Source organism: Eriocheir sinensis, chromosome 27, assembly GCF_024679095.1.
Source record: "Eriocheir sinensis breed Jianghai 21 chromosome 27, ASM2467909v1, whole genome shotgun sequence".
Lineage (NCBI taxonomy): Eukaryota > Metazoa > Arthropoda > Malacostraca > Decapoda > Varunidae > Eriocheir > Eriocheir sinensis.
In genome coordinates, this window is record NC_066535.1 from 4014261 (window position 1) to 4020260 (window position 6000).

General features: G+C 47.0%; 1 protein-coding gene across 1 annotated transcript in view; it reads right to left on the reverse strand.

Moving 5' to 3' along the window:
- LOC127004008 (thymidylate kinase-like) overlaps positions 1-1163 on the reverse strand; it is a 38765-nt gene extending 37602 nt beyond the window's left edge. Inside the window, exon 1 of the mRNA XM_050871164.1 lies at positions 1032-1163. The gene's annotated coding sequence lies outside the window, so the exon portion shown is untranslated. The remainder of the gene's footprint in view (positions 1-1031) is intronic.
- Between the last annotated feature and the right edge of the window lie 4837 nt (positions 1164-6000).

A 6000-nucleotide genomic window follows, 5' to 3' on the forward strand; every position in this document is an offset into this window, starting at 1 on the left:
TGTGATACTGGGGTAGAGAAGGAGTGGTCTGGGGGTTCTTCAGGGTGGTGGTGGTGGTGGTGGAGGGGTTAGACGAGTACCCCACACTCGTCCGATTCTGTGTAACACCTTTGATATGATGACTGGATTAGGCGTAATATCACTCAGTAAACTCCTCACATAACACATATAGCAATATGGTATGTTAACCAAAAATTACGAACGGATGTTCAAGGTAGTGTGCTGAAATATCATACTCATCCAACGATTAGTTTAGGAGATATCTGCAAAAAACACCGTTTGTCTGCCGCTGAAATGCATAATTTTTTAGTAGCTTTTGGTGAGCCATACGTAACCTGTCTTGGTAAAACTCTAGAATCACACCCAACTCACTCTAAAAGTTAACACATTATTTGTTTCGATTGTATTTGCTAATCATCACTCTGGTAACCGTTTCCATTCACCGCTGATATAGTAATATCTCCCCGTATTTTAAAATCTCATAAACGAGTAATGATACTCGTTTATGAGATTTTAAAATGCGAGGAAATATTACTATTTCAGCGGTGATAGGTTTGGTTGCTATTTGCTCATGTACGTGAAGGGTCTTCAGCTAGAAACTCCTCTAGGTTGGGTTATAAGTCCATCTTTATTTAATAGCCTAATGTATAAGGTTGCACAGTCTTCATTTTCATGGATACCAATGTCATTATAATGTGTTGAAGACATGTGCATTTTCCTACAGTATTCTCTAAACCTAGCTATTTCGACCCTCAAGCAAAATTAAACACGTTTACATGGCCTTAGTATTTTACTGTATTATTTTTTTAATCAACAATAAGAATCTAAATTAAATCAAATGTTATTGAATTATAATCATTTATGACTTATCTTCACAATGCCTTCGAATCACACAGAACATTTATTGCAGCAATAGTGTGTGTGTGTGTGTGTGTGTGTGTGTGTGTGTGTGTGTGTTAAGTTGTTAACACAATAAAGAGAGCAGCACGGCGAGTAATGGAATAAGAATTTGCAATAACAGAGATAAATACCAATATAGTGTCAAATTCTTCACTGCAACGAGTGTTGGGGCCGCTTTATGTCACTTCGTTTGTTTTGATCGTTACCAATGGCAGCGATCGACGCTATAATTTTCCACGTGAAACTGGCCTGTGGAGTAGTATCGGCTGCAGAGGAAGCGAGAAGTGTTGAGACTTAAGAGTGTGTGGTAAGGTGCGGGGCTAGGATAACCCCGCAGCCGCCACTACCCCATCGGCCAGTTTTACGTGGAAATTCTAAAGCGGCGATCGTCGCCATTGGTAACAATCAAAACAAACAAAACGACTGTGAAAGCGGCCCTAGGTCTAGGCGGACCTTGGTGCTGCTCTGCGGGGGGGTTACGAGTAACCCAGATAACACCCCCAGCCAGGCGCGGATATAAGGGGGGGGCCCAGGGGGCCCGGGCCCCCCCCTTTGGGCTCTATAGCCCCGGGGCCCCCACAAGAAGGGGGCCCCCACAAGATTTATTATATTAAATTGTAAAAATGGACTCACAAATTTATCACATCCCGTGACATTCTAAAAAAAAACTCTACAAACATACATGATAGCCTCATTCTTAAAATCGTATTTACAAGTACATTATGTAAGTTATGTAACAGTTTTACATTGAATAGTTAAAATGCTTTATATTGACAGTAAGCCTTATTTGGGCAGCCTGTATTAATAGTAGGGATTGAATAGATAAATAATAGACCGTTTAGTGCTATTTGAAAGCGTTATAATTATGAGAAATAGGGTTATAATAAGCCTTTACAAGGGATTACGTCGCTTACACTCCGGTAGAGAAGATGCCGAGGTGTACTTCCACGCTGTGTTCGTGAAAGCCAAAGATCTTCTAGTCGAAGTGGGCTCAGCTCACGATGACGTCCCTATTCCCAGAGTCTGTGCACGACAGACACAACGCGCGAATGTCCCAGCGGCATCTGCTGAGGAGTACTATCGGCGCTCGGTGTATATTCCGTTCGTTGACCATGTGGTCGCTGAGTTGAAGAGCAGATTTGATGATGACACTGTGCCCGTTGCTCTCCAATTGAAGGAGCTGCTCAGGGGCTCAAAAGCAAACGTGGATGCTGTTCTTAAAGCCACTAAACTCTACGAAAATGACGTTGAGTCACTTTTGCTCGTGCAGACGGAAACACATCGGTGGACATGTTCCGCTCCGGCCTTCGAATCTGTCAAGAAAGCAAAGGAATACGCCGAGGCCCGTATGTTTCCGAACATCGCGAAGCTCCTTACCATCCTACTGACCCTGCCAGTCTCAAATGCAGAAGCCGAACGATCGTTCTCAGCCCTGAAACGCCTGAAGACATACTTGAGGAGCACCATAGGTCAGGATCGCCTCAACGGCCTCGCACTACTCGCCGTCCATAACGATGTACATGTTCCTGTTGATCGTGTGATCAACAAGTTTGCGGAAAGGAACCGCCGTCTTCTCTTTGCTTAGGATGCAGTGTGATTAATCCTTTCAGTGTAATAACCTTTGCATGTTACTTTTAAGACTACTATTATAGGTAATATTATAAAGTATAATTCTTACTGTCTTAAGCAGGTATATATATATATATATATATATATATATATATATATATATATATATATATATATATATATATATATATATATATATATATATATATATATATATATATATATATATATATATATATATATATATATATATATATATATATATATATATATATATATATATATATATATATATATATATATATATATATATATATATATATATATATACATATATATATATATATATATATATATATATATATATATATATATATATATATATATATATATATATATATATATTCTACATTTAAATTGAGGTCTAATGTAAAAGTCTCTAGCTATTAAATTCTTACTTTCAATAAAGTTTTAATAAAATACAAAATTCCTCACATTGTAAGGTCAGTTTTTTCTTCTCAGAAAAATCGGCCCTCTCATTTGAATCCGAAGAGAAACACTGGCACCTAGAGGCTAGAGCAGATGGTTATGCCCATTCATTTAGGTCAGTCCGCCAGTTATTAACAAATAAGAATCCCGTGAGTGGAGAAACGGTAATGCTAATGCTCGTTAAACAACCGAAAATTCTGCCGTCGGGCCCCCCCCAAGCTTTGTTCCTAGATCCGCGCCTGCCCCCAGCCTACGGGCCTGTAGAGTGGTGCTATTGCAAGGTGGTGGTGGTGGAGGGGGAGGTAAATAGTGGTGGTGTAACGGTGGTGGTCCAAAATGGCGGTGGTGAGGACTGGAAGTGATGGTGATTGGGGTGGTGATGAGGATTGGAGGGGGTGGTAATTGCGGTGACGAGAAGAGTGGTGGTGGTGGTGGTGGTGATAAGGAGCGGAGGTGGTTGTGATGGTGGTGGTGAGGGCTTCCGATCGTGGTGATTGTGAGGACTGGAGGTGGTGGTGATGAGATGGTGGATATTGTGGTGGTGGTGGTAAGGAATGGAGATAGTGGTGATTATGGTGATGGTGAGGAATGGAGACGATGGTGATTGTGGTGGTGAAGAGGAGTGGTGATGGTGGTGATTGTGGTGGTGATGAGGAGTGAAGGTGGTGGTAATTGTGGTGGTGACGAGGAGTGGTGATGGTGGTGATTGTGGTGGTGGTGAGTACTGGAGGTGGTGCTGATAGTGGTGGAGGTGAGGAATGGAGGTGGTGCTGATTGTGGTGGAGGTGAGGAATGGAGGTGGTGGTGATTGTGGTGGTGGTGAGTACTGGAGGTGGTGCTGATTGTGGTGGAGGTGAGGAATGGAGGTGGTGCTGATTGTGGTGGAGGTGAGGAATGGAGGTGGTGGTGATTGTGGTGGTGGTGAGTACTGGAGGTGGTGCTGATTGTGGTGGAGGTGAGGAATGGAGGTGGTGCTGATTGTGGTGGTGGTGAGTACTGGAGGTGGTGCTGATTGTGGTGGAGGTGAGGAATGGAGGTGGTGGTGATTGTGGTGGAGGTGAGGAATGGAGGTGGTGGTGATTGTGGTGGAGGTGAGGAATGGAGGTGGTGGTGATTGTGGTGGAGGTGAGGAATGGAGGTGGTGCTGATTGTGGTGGAGGTGAAGAATGGAAGTGGTGGTGATTGTAGTGGAGGTGAGGAATGGAGGTGGTGGTGATTGTGGTGGAGGTGAGGAATGGAGGTGATGCTGATTGTGGTGGAGGTGAGGAATGGAGGTGGTGCTGATTGTGGTGGTGGCGAGTACTGGAGGTGGTGCTGACTGTGGTGGAGGTGAGGAATGGAGGTGGTGCTGATTGTGGTGGAGGTGAGGGATGGAGGTGGTGGTGATTGTGGTGGAGGTGAGGAATGGAGGTGGTGGTGATTGTGGTGGGGGTGAGGAATGGAGGTGGTGCTGACTGTGGTGGAGGTGAGGAATGGAGGTGGTGGTGATTGTGGTGGTGGTGAGGAATGGAGGTGGTGCTGATTGTGGTGGAGGTGAGGGATGGAGGTGGTGGTGATTGTGGTGGAGGTGAGGAATGGAGGTGGTGGTGATTGTGGTGGGGGTGAGGAATGGAGGTGGTGGTGATTGTGGTGGTGGCGAGTACTGGAGGTGGTGCTGATTGTGGTGGAGGTGAGGAATGGAGGTGGTGGTGATTGTGGTGGGGGTGAGGAATGGAGGTGGTGGTGATTGTGGTGGTGGTGAGTACTGGAGGTGGTGCTGATTGTGGTGGAGGTGAGGAATGGAGGTGGTGCTGAGTGTGGTGGAGGTGAGGAATGGAGGTGGTGGTGATTGTGGTGGTGGCGAGGAATGGAGGTGGTGGTGATTGTGGTGGTGGTGAGGAATGGAGGTGGTGGTGATTGTGGTGGAGGTGAGGAATGGAGGTGGTGGTGATTGTGGTGGAGGTGAGGAATGGAGGTGGTGGTGATTGTGGTGGTGGCGAGGAATGGAGGTGGTGGTGATTGTGGTGGGGGTGAGGAATGGAGGTGGTGGTGATTGTGGTGGTGGCGAGTACTGGAGGTGGTGCTGATTGTGGTGGAGGTGAGGAATGGAGGTGGTGGTGATTGTGGTGGAGGTGAGGAATGGAGGTGGTGGTGATTGTGGTGGAGGTGAGGGATGGAGGTGGTGGTGAGTGTGGTGGGGGTGAGGTATGGAGGTGGTGGTGATTGTGGTGGGGGTGAGGAATGGAGGTGGTGGTGATTGTGGTGGGGGTGAGGAATGGAGGTGGTGGTGATTGTGGTGGAGGTGAGGAATGGAGGTGGTGGTGATTGTGGTGGAGGTGAGGGATGGAGGTGGTGGTGATTGTGGTGGGGGTGAGGAATGGAGGTGGTGGTGATTGTGGTGGGGGTGAGGAATGGAGGTGGTGGTGATTGTGGTGGAGGTGAGGAATGGAGGTGGTGGTGATTGTGGTGGAGGTGAGGAATGGAGGTGGTGGTGATTGTGGTGGAGGTGAGGAATGGAGGTGGTGGTGATTGTGGTGGAGGTGAGGGATGGAGGTGGTGGTGATTGTGGTGGGGGTGAGGAATGGAGGTGGTGGTGATTGTGGTGGGGGTGAGGAATGGAGGTGGTGGTGATTGTGGTGGTGGCGAGTACTGGAGGTGGTGCTGATTGTGGTGGAGGTGAGGAATGGAGGTGGTGGTGATTGTGGTGGAGGTGAGGAATGGAGGTGGTGGTGATTGTGGTGGTGGCGAGTACTGGAGGTGGTGCTGATTGTGGTGGAGGTGAGGAATGGAGGTGGTGGTGATTGTGGTGGAGGTGAGGAATGGAGGTGGTGCTGATTGTGGTGGAGGTGAGGAATGGAGGTGGTGGTGATGGTGGTTGAAGATGAGGAATGGAGGTGGTGCTGATTGTGGTGGAGGTGAGGAGTGGAGGTGGTGCTGATTGTGGTTGAAGGTGGGACTGATTATGGTGGAGGTGAGGATAGGTCATATTACCCCCTGACCCCCCCACCCCTCTGATAGCTAAGTCTAAACATCTTCCCCTGAGAGCATACGCTATTAGCTGCG